The 16,161-nt window shown below is 29.6% G+C and overlaps 1 pseudogene; it reads left to right on the forward strand.

Moving 5' to 3' along the window:
- Positions 1–12,011: 12,011 nt before the first annotated feature.
- On the forward strand, positions 12,012–12,678 carry LOC148569189 (putative protein phosphatase 2C 76 pseudogene; annotated as a pseudogene).
- Positions 12,679–16,161: the final 3,483 nt, after the last annotated feature.

Here is a 16,161-nt window from a genome sequence, read left to right on the forward strand (position 1 = left end):
CCTGCTAGTGTTTTCCCACTTACCACAGGTACTCTCCAGCCAGGTCGCATTGAAGTTGTCTTGCCACTTCCTCCACCAGTGCCAATCAATCATCACCCTATGCAGACTCACAGAAAGACAGGAAACCTTAAGCCCAGAACCTATGCTGCAGTCCTTACCACCCCTGCATCTGATCTCACTGAATCCTTACCTACTTCTATTCAACAGGCGTTGGCCAGCCACCACTGGAGACAAGCCATGCAGGAGGAATTTGATGCCCTGTTGCGCAATAAAACCTGGCAGCTGGTACCTAAACCCCCACAAAACACCAACCCAGTGATTGGCTCAAAATGGGTATTTCGCATCAAAAGGCACCCAGATGGCACCATCCAAAAGTATAAAGCTCGCCTTGTCGCAAAGGGGTTTCACCAACGAGAAGAGGTCAACTATGACCAAGTCTTTAGCCCTGTCGTCCGCCCACCCACCGTCCGCATCATGCTCAGCCTGGCACTCTCCAAAGGGTGGTCCATCCGGCAGTTTGACTTCAACAACGCCTTCCTCAATGGAGATTTACATGAGACCGTTTTCATGTCTCAACCAGAAGGGTTCACCTCCCTCACTCAACCCCACCATGTTTGCAAGCTCCAAAGGTCCCTCTATGGCTTAAAGCAAGCCCCTCGTGCGTGGTTTACAAAGCTCAAAGACACCCTCAGTCGATTTGGCTTCACAAACACCAAATCCGATTCTTCCCTCTTCACCAGGTTTTCTCCCTCATCAGTCATCCACATTATAGTTTATGTGGATGACATCCTAGTCACTGGAAGCTCCCAAGCTGAAATTTCCACCCTAATTGCACAATTGAATGATGTGTTTACACTCAAGGACTTGGGGATTATGAATTATTTTCTTGGCATTGAAACTGTGAAACTTAATGAAACTGCGGTGCTCCTGTGCCAAACAAAGTACATTCAAGACCTACTAACTAGGGCAGGAATGCGTGATGCAAAAGCGGCCCCAACACCCATGATATCAAGTCTCAAGTTGTCAGCTCATGGTGAGGATGTCCACCCCAACCCAGCCCTGTACAGGTCTGTAGTTGGGGGCCTTCATTACGTTACAATTACCAGACCTGAAATTACCTATGTTGTGAACAAAGTCTCCCAATTCATGCATACTCCTTTGGAAAGCCATTAGAAAGCAGTCAAACGGATCTTAAGATATCTTGCTGGGACATCCAACTGGGGGCTGAGATTCCAACGATCAAGTGAATGTCGAATTTATGCTTTCAGTGACTCTGATTGGGGCAGTGACATTGATGACAGAAAATCAACTAGTGGATTCTGTGTGTTCCTAGGACCAAACCTGATCTCATGGTCAAGTAGAAAACAACATACAGTCTCAAGAAGCTCCACAGAGGCAGAGTATCATGGGTTAGCTGCTGGCCTAACTAAAATCCTCTGGATCCAAAACCTAATGAGTGAAATGAAAATCCCATGCTCCATCACACCCAACCTCTATTGTGACAGCCAAAGTGCAGTTTTAATGGCTGCAAACCCAGTTCTTCACAGCAAAAGCAAACACTTTGAACTTGACCTTTACTTTGTGAGAGACTATGTTGCTCAAAAGAGAGTCAATATCCCTGCACATTCCCTCTCAAGACCAAATAGCCGATATATTCACAAAACCCATTTCCAGCCTCAACTTCCACAAATTAAGATCCAAGCTCAGAATTACAGAACGAATCCAAGCTAACAACTCCAACAGAAACATCATTGCCAAAGGAAACTCAGACAAGCAAAACAGTAGGGTTGATGTTAGTAGTAATAGCGAGCAAGCTGCAATTGGCATGCAGTTAAAAAATCAGTTACAATAAGAACCTTCTAGAAGACTCCAGAAACAGTTAGTTAGCTTTCAGATAACCAAAATCAATTATATCACCAACTGCATATATATATACCTGTAACACCTGTACAATCAATTGAGGCTAATTCATTTACGTTCATACAACTCAAACTCTTCCTTCTTCTCTAACACTTTCTCTCTGCACTTCTTTACTCTTTGCTCTTTGCTTTAAAGCTTGATACCTCACACTCTCTCTTCTGTTTTTTATTTTTAAAAAGTATTAATTTAAAATAATTATATTTATTAGTATTTAATAATTAATTATGGTAAAATTTATCAATAATCATAATTTTTTATATCAATATTTTTTAATAATTACAAAGATTCTTTCATATATTTCTTCAAGTATTTTATAGAATTTCATATACCATTAATGAGTATAAGTTTTAGAATCAATTTTTTTTTGTTTTATATTTGAATTTTACCATTTTTTATTAAATCTAACCTTACTTTTATTCTTTTAATTATATAATAAATGTTCTAACTCATTTTTTTGTCCTTATAATAAAATTGTCTTTTACTACAATTATTTACGATGCATCACATCCATCATGTCCTATCCTGAGTTGTTTCGTTGATTTATGTGCTAATTATATAGATATAAGAATTTAACGTAAAAAAATGCAAAATAGTTGGATCTTCTTGTACGAATTTCACATATTCAAGGTCAAACTATTTTCATTAGTTGTCATTATGAAAATAATTCTAATATATATACATCTAAGGTCTAGAATTAAATACCATAATTATTATTTAAATAATTTAATTTTAATATTAGAATTTAATTAGTTTATTTTTAAAGGAATTTGAACCCACTTTATTAGTTAAATTTATTTAATTTAGATATATAATATTTAATTTTTAAATTTTAAATTTTATTTTTTTTTACTTATTTATGAGTTTATTATATTAGTAATATATGTGGTAAAAAAATATGTGGTCAAATATTTTGTTAATTCTAATATTTTTTTATACTGACAATGATCTAATTACAAAATCAAAATCAATGTAAGAACTAATTAAAAGAAAAAAAATATAGGGACTAATTGTGAAAATTCGTATTATATTATATCGATAAGTTTGTGTTATGTGCAAAACTTTGTGTGCTATACACAGGCACGGACCTAATAAGAACCATGAGGGGTACTTGCCCCTACTGGGTTTTCATTTTTTATATATAAAAAAAATAATTATATATAATGTGTTTTTACTTTAAATTTTGAATAACCCCACTATAAATAAATTAAACTTAATTGGCTAAAGTTCTAAATTTATTTTTTTATTTTTCTATTTTTTTACTATTATTTAACCTAATTAAATTTAGTTTTTGTGCCGTCACTCCTTTATTCCCTTAAATCCTTTTTTTATTTTTATATTTTTAACATTTTTTTTCTATTCCTTGTCTAGTAGTCATCTTCTATTCATCAAAAGGTAAATTTTAAATTCTTCATGTTTTTTTTATATAACTTTCTATGACTCTATGTATCTTCCAATTTTATTGTTTCTCTTTTTGATATTTTCAATTGCAAATTTTAATTCAAACAATTATTATTTAGGTATTAATGTAATATTTTATTCTCTTCATGAATTTATATATTTTATTTTATTCTCAATTTATTCATCTTTATAAAATTTTAAAATGAATTGATTAATTTACTAATTTAGAATATTTTTTACTTTTGAAAATAGTAATGAGAAAATATTTTAATTACAATACATAATTAAACAAATGAACAAAATTTTTCATCTAATATTATATCAAAATTAAATTAAAAAATATATAACAAATTTAATTATTTTTAAGAAAAAGAAAGAAAAAAAATTGTAAATTAAGGTTCTATTATTTTATATAAACATACTTTTATATACTGATTTAATTTTTCTAGTATTTATATATAATTCTAATTTTAAATTATAAATACTAGTGTATCATTAGTTACTAATGTACCAATTGAGTCAGTCTTTTATTATTAAATGTGTATAAAAAAATTAGTTAAGATAACAAGTTATTTATAATTTAATTAAAATATTTTAAATTCAAGTTTTAGAAATAAAAAAATATTTTTTTATAAATTATATATAATGAATATTATTTTAAGAATAAAAGTGTTCATTAACTTTTAATTTTTATATCTTCATATAATCAATAATGTTCAATAAAATTTATTTTAGTGTATATATTATTGTCCACACTCCTAAAATTTTTTGAATTTGTCACTGACTATACATAAAAAATTGTTGTGATATATCAATAAGTTTTTATATTTTTTTAACAAAAATTTGTGTGCTGCATGAAGCATAAAATAGGAGAAATGATACATATGTGTGACGTATCCTCGAATTTTTTTTCACTAGGCTTGCACCAACTTAGTTAAACTTGATTATAAAATACTTATACATGTAGCATCACTCTATTATTAAAGTTTAAGCCTCTGTATTAATGTTTTAAATATATTAACAGTAACAACCTATATGATTATATTATTACGAAAAAGATAATATTTTAATTTATTATTAATTCAAATAAACGTAAATTATACAAATTATTAATTATACATAATTATTTGTTCTTAAATTAAAAAATCAAATTACTATATCATTATTAATGATTTATTTTCTAATTTTAATAGCACTATAATTGAATGCATATATTCAAATTAAGGGATAAATATGTTAGCTTATTTAAAAAAAAATTTAGACTGAATATCGAGAATAAAATAATATTTCAAATTTTTCATTGTTAAAAATTCTATTACAAGTTTATTTTATTTTGTTACTTTAAGATTTTGTTTTTGGTATTTTGGATATGATTTTGTTTTGCTACTCTTTATTATATCATTATTTTTTTTTTATTAAAAACATTGTATTTATTGAAGGAACATATATATTAATATATGATTTTGAAAAAGAAAATGCATTGACTCCGATTTAGGATTAAATATGTTAGTCTATTAAACAAAATTTTTAACTTGAACTTTTTATAATAAAGTAATATTTCAAATTTTTTCACCATATATATAATAAATCTCTACCAAAATAATTAATAAGAAATAGCAAGAACAACATTATTTATTTATTTATTTATTAATGTATTTTTATTTCACTATACATATTATTAGTTCCATACATATAATATATGGATTTTATTCCATTTGTACAGTAATATATATTAATATACCATGTATGGATTTCATTCCATACTTATACAGTATATATTTTACCATGTACTGCATATACAATATATATGATATAAAAGATCAAACACTAACAATTTGATTTCCATGGTAAGCAAGGGGTTTTCTGTTCTGACAAGCATGGTCCATCTTGCTTAATATCTCTATTGCAAGTCCCAGGGTCACATCCAAAATCTCTGTTTTGATCGAATATATCAAACCGATGACAAGCTCCCCGCCAACTGAAAGTGCAAAAAAATAATGTAGTGCCCTCAATAACAAAAGATCGAAAACTAAAGCTATAGCTTTGTTTTGGATGGAGAAGGTGTTCTCCAAGATCATCGTCTTTGGATTTGCAATGAACAGTGAGATCCAAATTGCCAGTTAAAGAATTTGTGATCACCACAGTTGTTTTTCCGTGGGTAGTTAATGGTAGTAGAATTAACAAAAATAAGAGAATATTTCTAGCAACAATCGACATTATTACTACTCACTTAGAAATTAAAATGTTTCACACAATGACATATATATTTTTCAACCACGAACAGTAGCTATATATACAGGGGTGAGAGTCAAATAAGATAAGAACGACTATGAAATGTTACATAAATTCAAATATACACAGGTTTAAACATGTTCAAACTTTTTCATATAGAATTGATATTTTCTATCAATGGCCACGAGTATTTGAAGTAAGAAACTAAGTTGTCTTACTATATAATTTTTGACCTTATTTCCCATAAAGAAAAACATTAGTGCATGGATTCTCAATAGCCGCCACTTAATGAAGTTATCCATTGTGTCTTTGGCTGAAGGTAGCATATCTTCTATTGTAATTAATGTATATGCATCTGTGCGATGCATGAAATATTTTTATTTTTTGTATTTATGTTTAAAATATATTTATTAAAAAATTTATCATGAACATATTTAATTTATATAAAATAATATTATATTTTTTATTATCTATGGTATAAAACAAAACACTCATAGAAAATAATAATAATATTGTTTTGAGTAGTAGCTAAAAATTAATGATATATTATTAAATATAATAACAAATAATTCTCTAATTATAAAAATAAAAAATATATCAAGACATTAATATATATTTATAAAAAATTGTGAACTATATGTCTTAGATGCATTACAAAACTTTATCTTGTTAGAATAATTATCTTCTAAATATGTCACCTCAAACATTACCCAATTCATGATACAATAATAATTTGATTATTTAATATAAAAAAAATTATGTATGATTGTAATAAATTAAAATATTGTCTTTCTTTTAATAATATAATCATATACTCTACTTCGATTAATTGATTTAAAATATTAATACACGAATCGTTACCTTAATCATATATAAATCTTACCGTTCACACACTAATATATTAATATACAATTATACATGTTCTTAATTTATATAATATATTAATATATGTTTAGTATTATTTCAAACATTTTCTTACTCTCAAAATTCAAATGAAGAATTTTATTTAAGAGTTTATAATTACATTTATTATGGTCCAAATTCTTAGGTTTCAATTGATTAAAGAGTTTAATTGTTCAATATTAATAATTTAAAAGTGTCGTAAAAATTGTGAAAATAGTGAATACAAATGATTTTTAATTAATTCTGATCTTTTTGCATCCATTCATTACAATCATAAACCTAATTATCAAGTTTAATTGATATTAAATTAGAATATTATTTATTTTATTATCATATATTAATTGTACATTTAGTTATACCGATAACATAATTATTTCTTTATATATTTTAATTGTAACAATTCAACTAATATACTTGTAATTCAATGATTGTGTTATCATATATTCTTTGTTTATAGTGATAATGAAAAGTTATTCTATTTAATCATTTTGTATAAAAAAAATTTAAAAATATATTTTTATAAAAATTGTACACTCCTAGAACAGCTGTTATAGGTATAAGAAAATAAAAGAAAAAAATCAAAATAAAATTACACCAATATATCAAAAAATAAAATCTCAAAATAATTATCTAAAATAAATTAATTACGAAATTTTTAACAAAGAAAAAATAAAAAATATTATTTTATTATCAAATTTCAATTTGAAAATTCTGTTTAAGAGATTAATATATTTATCCCTTAATTTGAGTATATGTATTTAATTATAATGTTTTAAAGTTAAAGAAAAAAATATTAATTAATGATATAATAATTTTATTCTCTAATTTAATAATAAATAATTATATATTATTGTAGTATAATTTATATAATTTAAATTTCGTGTAACTAACAATAAATTAGAATATTATATTTCTCCTAATAATATAATCATGTATATTTCTATTATTAATTGATTTAAAGAATTATCACGCACATTCTAACTTTAAGAATATATAAATAATTTTTTTCTTAATCATATATTAATATACAGGTTTTTTTTTTATAAATATAATGCTTTTAAGATTGAGAAAGAAATTATTAATTAATGACATAACAAAAAATATCAAAATAAAATCACACTCAATACATTAGAAAATAAAATCTTAAAGTAACTACCTATACAAACTAACCAAAGAATTTTCAATAATAAAAAATTTAAAATATTATTTTTTTCTCAATATTCGATTTAAAAATTGTGTTTACTAGACTAACATATTTAGCCCTCAATTAGAGTCTATATATTTAAAATTAAAAAATAAATTATTAGTTAATTATAGTAATTTCATTCTCTAATTTAAGAATAAATAATAATTATATACGATTATAGTATAATTTGTATAATTTATATTTAGTATTAGTAATAAAGTAGAATAATATATTTCTTATAATAAATAATCATATAGATTACAACCATTAATTGATTTAAAATATTAATACATAGATTTTAAATTTAATAATATATAAATATTTTCTTTCTCATAATTATATATTAATCCATGTCTCTTCTATAAGTATAGTACTTTTAAAATCGCCAACGAACTATAACTTAAATGGCATAGTCTTTCCATACTCATCTAAGAGGTTGCGGGCTGGGTTCGAATTTCTCTATCTTTAATAAAAAAAAAAATTTAAATAAAAAATTATTAATTAATGATATAATAAAAGTAACAAAATAAAATCATTCTCAATACATCAAAAAATTAAACAAAATCTCAAAGTAATTACTTAAAAATCCTAATCATGGAATTTTCATCAATGAAAAATATAAAATATTATTTTATTCTCAAAATTCTATTTGAAAAATATGTTTAACATAGTATTATATATCTCTTTATTAGAGTATATGAATTTAATTATAATGTTTTTAAAATTAAGAAATAAATTATTAATTAATGATATAATAATTTGATTTTGTAAGTAAAGAAAAAATATTTATGTACAATTATAGTATAATTTATACAATTTATATTTAATATAATTAATATTAAATTATAATATTATATTTCTTCAAATAATATAATTATATATGTTCTTACTACCAATTGATTTAAAATATTTTCTAATTTTAATAATATATAAATATTATCTTTTTTATAACAATATATTTGCAACACCCTAACTATCAAAATGTCTCGCTTTCGACTGCGACACTCTGATAGCTCAGCTATAAAGATGACTCTTATAATATTTAATACCAAAATACGAGCATCATGTTTAAAACTTAGACCGAATAATTCAAAAACATACATTCATACTTACAATATAAAGTACAATACTCACAGGAAATACACACACACACATATATATTTTACATATACATATTAATTTCACAAGTATCTCATATCAAAATCCTATCCCTCTTACAAAACTTGCAAAGTTAAAGGCGAGGGAAACATAATTACTAAAACAATACAAAAATATCGTCTAACAGAAAAGAAATAATCTCTTCCGAACTTCGTCGTCCGTAACCTGAAAAGAAAAGACCTGTAGGGGAGTGAAAACATCATCCTCGAAAGGGTTCTCACTATAGGGTTGCAGAATTACTATAATAGGATACGCGAGATAAGATCATTACAGTGATTAATAACCGCATTATGCATCTTTTCAAATGCAAAGGTTTACTATAAAAGAAAAATCTGAAATTTTTTCTGAAAGAGGAACTGTTCATTTCTTATTAAAAATTCAAAAACCTTTCAAAGGGTTTATCTATGCTGAACCAAATTAGTTTTTCATACTTTTCTAAACCAGAAACATCAACCAGACATGGCCTTCGGCCCATCTCATGATCAACCACGGCTCTAGGCCCAAACAACCCAAACAACAACCAATCACCATAGTCCAACAAAGTCTCAGTCGCAAACACAAATAGGAAAGTTCAAGCACAAACAAACAGTTACTGCAAGTAGAACAATTAGCAGTTAATCACAAGTAATCACAAAGGCAAACCAAGTACAATATGCACACCCAAACAATGTCACATAGATGCATATGATGAATGCATGTCCTAGTGGCTGATGATATCATCTGTCAGTTATAAAGCCAACCCGACAAGTCCTGGTAGCTAACCATTAGACTGTCCCTCTGTCGTGTATCTCCAACTCGAGTTACTCACAATCATAATCATAATTCACATCCAACACCTTCACTAGTGTATATTCACGGGGGGGCGAGCTCATCGAAACTTTCACAGTGTCCGGCCACACTTACGACATAGAGTCAGCAGAGTATCGAGTCTCAACCTGGAGCACGTGGTGGCTAGCCACTGCTTCTACCCAGAAAAACTCGTATCTCAGATAATTGGAAGTGCAACAATCACAATATCAATAACTCAGCATATATGCATTTATTCTCAGCCATAAATCAACATTCATCTTAGCCATTCGGCTTAAAACACGATTCATAGTTAGCCATCCGGCTCATAACATATTCCGCAATCAGTCATAATTCATTATCATACACAGCCATTCTGGCTCATAACAAAATAGCACTTCCACCATCCAACATCATCGAATTCATAAATTCATCATTCAAGCCATAAATCACTTTTTCTCAATTCACTTCACTTTGAAATAAAAAATCAATTCTTTTCAGCCTTGTCTTTAAAGTTCCCATTTCTCAAATCATCTCAGGCTCATAAGCCACTTTTACTCAAAGTAGGTTCCCCTTTTTAAAAACAAAGCCACCATCGGCATCCTCTTTCCAAAACTTCCAAAACCATGGCAAATTAAAGATCTCTTTTGAAATATTCAAAATCATCCTTCCAACAACGGGATTTTATAACAAAAGTTCCTCGGCAGAGTCTCAAGTCTTTAGGGAAGAATAACATAACTCATTTCCTCAAATTCGTTCAAAATCTTTAAAACCTTGGCTTCCTGATTTGAGTAATAAAAATAGAATCTAAGCTAAACCGAGTCGTGTAATTAATTACTCCTTTCAAAACTATTTCCTTTACTTAAACAAAACCAGCTTCAATTCCATGATTAAATCTGAAGCATTTCAAACTGCTCAAAAATTATTTTAGTCTTGCAAAAATTCATAATTCAAGGAGTACTTAAAACCTTTTCCCAAAACATTATACAATGAAATTTGTCAATAGACATTCAGGTTCTTTCAAAGTCACTGAAACTCCTCCAATTGAAACCCTTAAGTCAAGTTCAAAGACATGAACCCTTTTTGCATTTAAAACAGCCTTAAAACATAAGTTTCACCTAAATAACTTGCTCCCAAAAGAGATACAATACTTTTCTTAAGAAACAAGACTAAATCATAATTCTTTTTAATAATTCATTTCAAAAGCATAAGTCATCTCTTTCTTAAATAATCCAAATAAAATAGTAGAAGTCTTTAACTCATAATTTTCCAAATAATATTTCAATAGAGTCCTAGATTCAATCGGAATTTTGGTAGTGTAAGACCCAGTTTTTTTTAAAAAATATATATATTATTATGAGTTAGTTTCAATTTATTTATTAAAGACTTTATTTTTAAAAATTATTTTATTAAAAGTAATTAAATTAAGTTTTGATAATTAAATTAAAAATTTTACTTAATCTCATAATCATTGAGTCATTTTCTATATTTAAATTATACAACTTAACAGTTATAAAATGATACAAATTTTATATGATTTAATTTAAATAATTGAGATTTCAGAATTTAATACTTTGATTTTATAAACAAAGAAAATAAATTATATCATCTCTAATTTTAAATTAAAATACTTATTATAAGTTAATTAGCAAATTTATAATTAACTAGTATTTTAAAATAATTTTGAGGGATTAAATTAAATTTTTAATTAATACTCTGTACCTCTAATTTTATTAAAATTATCTAAACTACCTTATCCTAACCCTAATTTATCACCGCCACCCCCTAACCCCTTACGCCTCAGCCTTCAGCAAAAACAAAAGAAAAGAAAAGGAGAAAGGGAAAAAAACGGAGAGGGGGAAGAAAGGAGAAAAGGGGGAAACAGAAATAGAGAAGAGGGAGAACGAAGGGGAAAAGAGAACCGAGGATGGAGAGGGAGGAGAAGAGGTCGCCGCTGTCCAGCTCGCACCACCATCGTCACACACTACTGCTGCCTCGTCGCCACCGCCGCACCTTGTCGTCGTAATTAGAGCCGCCACCCGCCGTCTGTTGAAAGCATTCGCGTCGCCGCCAAAACCCTTGCCGTCGTCGTTGCCATGGGACGAAGGAGAGAGGAAAAGATGCGATGTACATAGCAGCTCACTGCCGTGCTTCATCTCAGCCGCTGCCATGGACGTCGGTGAGTTGCACGATGTCATCGGAGTTTGATGAGGAAGATTCGTAGATTGGGTTTTCCAAAATCAAGGTTTGGAATTTGGTGAAGGTTGGTTCAGTGGTTGGATTCCTGGAGTTGCTGTTCTGCCACCGCCGTTGCTGTAGCCGTGCTTCTATTGCCGGAAAACGGCGCCGTTGTCGCCAGAGAACCACCGTTGAAGCCGCTATTGTTCTGCTGCCGCTGAAACCCTTGTCTTCTTGGTTGGTCGTTTAGATGGTATGCAGCAATTGGTTAAGGTCTTTGGGTTGTTCAAGCTGGAACCTTTGCCAAATTAGTGAGAATAAACAACACTAGGAGGAGTTTGCAAGTTGTCCCTAGTATTTCTTATTCGCCTACTCACCAATTCAAGACATTCACAGTGATGATGGTGGATACGGGTTTCGTGTCAAGAAGTGCTGATTCACAGTGATGATGCCAGAGAAAGATGATGATGGCCGGTTTGCAAGAGGAGGATGGAAGGCTTAGCTTTGGGTATTCAAGCTTCAAAGAGGAAGAAAGTATCGATGGAGGATTTTCACGATATTAAAACATTGAAAATTGGTGGTCATTCAGTATGCTTACTTGGAATATTTGATGGTCATGGTGGTTCTCGTGCTGCAGAGTATTTGAAAGAGCATCTCTTTGATAATCTCATGAAGCATCCAAAATTTTTACTGATGCCAAATTGGCTATAAGTGAAACGTACCAAGGTACTAATTCGCAATTTTTGTATTCTGAAAAAGACATTTTCTGGGATGATGGCTCTACTGCTTGAACCGCTGTTTTGATTGATAACCATCTCTATGTTGCTAATGTTAGAGATTATAGGACTATAATATCGAAGGCTGCTCTCTGTGAGGATCATGGGCCAAATAGAAGGGATGAACGAAAGAGGAATTAATGCGTTTAAACTAAATTGAGGTAGGGGCGTTTTCATTAAACTCATTTTTATTCTTAAGAGTTGTTATAAATTGATATTTAAGCAAATAAATATTTTTAGTGATTATGGAGTCTTATGAATTGAATTGAATTGCCTTGAATGAATGTGATTGCTTACTTGACTGTGGCTATTTCTGAATATTGAGTTGGTATTGAGATAGTGAGTGGAAGATTAATTTGAAAATCTGATTTGAATGTTTATCAAGTATAATTTGAGAATTGGAAAATGATTTGATGTTAGAGTTAATTTGGGTTTGGAAAACGGCTTGAGATTTGTGAATGACTTGGATTTGAAACCATTGAAAAGGGTCTGAGTAAATGTTGGTTGGCTTTGTTGGAAATGAATTGAAATCTGGAAAGGATTATAACATTAGAAATAAGTTTGATTTGTTGAAAAATGAGTTTAAATTGAAAATGGTCTGAGATATTGAAATTGGTCTGATTTTGAAATTGAATTGAAAGGAGTTTGAGAAATGGTTTTGTTGGGACCCGAAAAGGGTGGCTGAATCCGAGTTTTAGAGGAGATGCTGCCGAAATTTTATAAAATTAGAAGTTTTATTTGAAGTAGTTATTTTAAAAAGGTTTAATTTTAAGCATTATCATGTGGTTTAAGATTACTTTATTTATCAAAGAAAGAATTTTGTTTGGGATTGAGATTGTTGATTAACGGAAAGAAGGGTGATGATGATTGATTTGAAATATGATTTTTGAATGAATTTGGAAATGGGATATGGATTGACGAATGATGATGATATTGAGAATGGCTTAGATATTGATGAATGATGAATGAATTATTTATATGGCTTATGAATTTGAAATATCTGAGATACGAGGTTCCCTGGATTAAGTGCCGTGGCTTGCCACCATGTGTACCAAGTTGAAAACTCGATACTCTGTTGACCCTACGACGTAAGTGTGACCGGGCACTATATAAATTCCTGGGAATGTTACCCCCATTGAGCTAAGGACAATTCAGACTCTTGGGGATGCACGTCGGGGGACAGTCTAAGGACAATTCAGACTTGTCGGGTTGGCTGGATAACCGACAGATGAGCCTCATCAGCCATAGGACAGGCATGCATCATATGCATTTGTATGCTTTGCTTGGGTTTGAACTTGTTTTGGTTTGCCTAATTGCTAAACTGTTCTTAACTGCTACTTGAACTATTTGCTGTAACTGTTACCTACTTGTGCTTTCCTTGTCTGTCTTGCCTGTGTTTGTCCTGGCGTGCTACATTTGAGAATGAACTTTGGTGCTGAATTAATGACTGTGTTGTTTGATTGCGTGGTTGGTTTCTGATTGAGTTTTTCTTATAAGAAAGGAAAGGTTTCGGATTTCTGAAGGATTAAACATTGTTTCTTTGAAAAAGTTTTGAACAATTTTCTATTGGTTTTAAAAGATTCATAAGGCAATGATAATCGCTAAACCCTAAACCCTAACTCTTATTAAATATCTTCTTATGACAACTTTGAAACTCCGTGGTGAGACCGTGTGGTTAGGTTCTCACCCCCTACAGCTTTACCTTTTCAGGAATCGGATGAAGAAGCATTAAGAAGAGTTATACTGCGTTTAGTTTATATGCTGTTGTATTAATTAGATTATTTTATTCCCTCGTCTTTGTTATTACAAGTTTGTAAGAGGGATAGGAATTGTATGTCTTATATGTATAATATATTGAATTATTATGTAAGGAGTCTTGTATATGAATCTATGCTTGTTTGTATTTTTCTTAAGATAAAGTATTTATTTCTTGTTTTTCAAAGAAATCAGCGATACAGTGTCGAGTCATAGGCTTCTATTTTAATATTTAGTATGTAAAGTAGTCGTAATACTTCTTGCTATCAGAGTAGCGCTGCCGGAAGTGTGACTTCTGATAGTGAGGGTGTTACATTATGGTATCAGAGCAGTTCGTTCCTGTTAGAGCCTTGGGAATGAACTGACTATGCTTCATTGCATACTCTGAGTGTCTGTCATGTTATAGGTCTTGTCCGAATGACGAGAATTAGAGCTTTATGCACATGACTGTCTTTTGATTAACGCTGTTAGCTTACCATTGCATATCTGTTGATGTTAAGTCTGGCCAGCTTAATGTTGATGGTTTATGTGTACGGTAAAGTTAATGAGTTATCATGGACAAAGTAGAATTAATAAGCGATGCGGTTCACGGGTTCTGGGAGCGTTAGAAATTAATTTTTGAAGTTAGTTCTGTTTTGACGTATAATATTGTTCGTGTCGTGTAGCTTAGCACACCGTTTTCTCTTTTATTGGTTATGTTGGAATTCCTTGTTTTAGATTTTTTCTTTTAGGATATGATTTGACTCTGTTCCTAACGATACTTATTCGTTCCTATATATATTTCTGCTTTATTATAATCCTGATTATTCACTTGAAATCATTTGGAACCTTTATCCTTGATGTTGTTCATATTTCTCTCTACGAATCATGAGTTTTTCTTTTGAGTTGGTTTTGAACTTGTTTCGCATGACAATGGTCCTTAATTCTTTGAAAAACGTTAGATGTTATTCCTTGATTAGTTTACACCGAAGATAGGTGCTTTAATCATGCCACATGATGCGCGTGTTGCTTATTCTTCGATTTATCATCTTTTTTCGCTCCTTGTTTCAATTCTTTTTGGAACCAGATTTGGTTATCCATCATTGTCATTATTTATGTATTTTTTTATAAATTATGTGCCCTTTTATTCGATCTTAAATCTGTTCTAGCGTAACACATAATTCTTAATACTTGAGTGATTCGAAACCGTGAGAGTTACGATTCGGAGCAAGCTAATTGTGTGATTTGGTTCTTCTACTTCGCCTTCTACAACTTATACGTATGTTGCCCAGGTTACAATTTTCGATCCTGTTTTCCTCTAAATGAATAAAGTACTCTCTTTGGTAAAAATTTCGAGTTTGTCTTGGTATGAGATAACAATTCTAGTAATATTCTTTCGAAGTTTTGTTTTGGAATCTTTGTTGAGAAGAGTTTTGATCTTTTTATTTTATCTGATCTTGTCTGTAACCATTCTTTGAATTCTGGATATGACTATCTCTGATCTTACATGTACTTTCCTACAAGAAATAAATAAATCCTTCATGTAGCTAAAAACATACTTGTTTTTAAAGGTACTATCTATACCCTTATTCACCATATAGGAACACTTTACATTAGATTTCTTTTTTTGAACATAATTTGATTCTCCTCCAATATTTACTCAAATTTTTATACATGTCTTTACTTGATTATGTACTCAAGATTCTTGATAAGAGATTTTTGCTTCTATTCAAGTTAATCTCTATTTGACAAACTTCATATAATTTATTTTAAATTGGATTGTTTTGACGCAATACCTTATTAAAACTTCTAATAACTATTTTGGGAAAGTGAATTCATTCCTTCATAGGGTTACAACTTGATTTTCCCTTTCGGTACGTCTTCTTGTTT

Source organism: Arachis ipaensis, chromosome B4 (genome assembly GCF_059453495.1).
Source record: "Arachis ipaensis isolate K30076 ecotype BB chromosome B4, ASM5945349v1, whole genome shotgun sequence".
Taxonomy (NCBI): domain Eukaryota; kingdom Viridiplantae; phylum Streptophyta; class Magnoliopsida; order Fabales; family Fabaceae; genus Arachis; species Arachis ipaensis.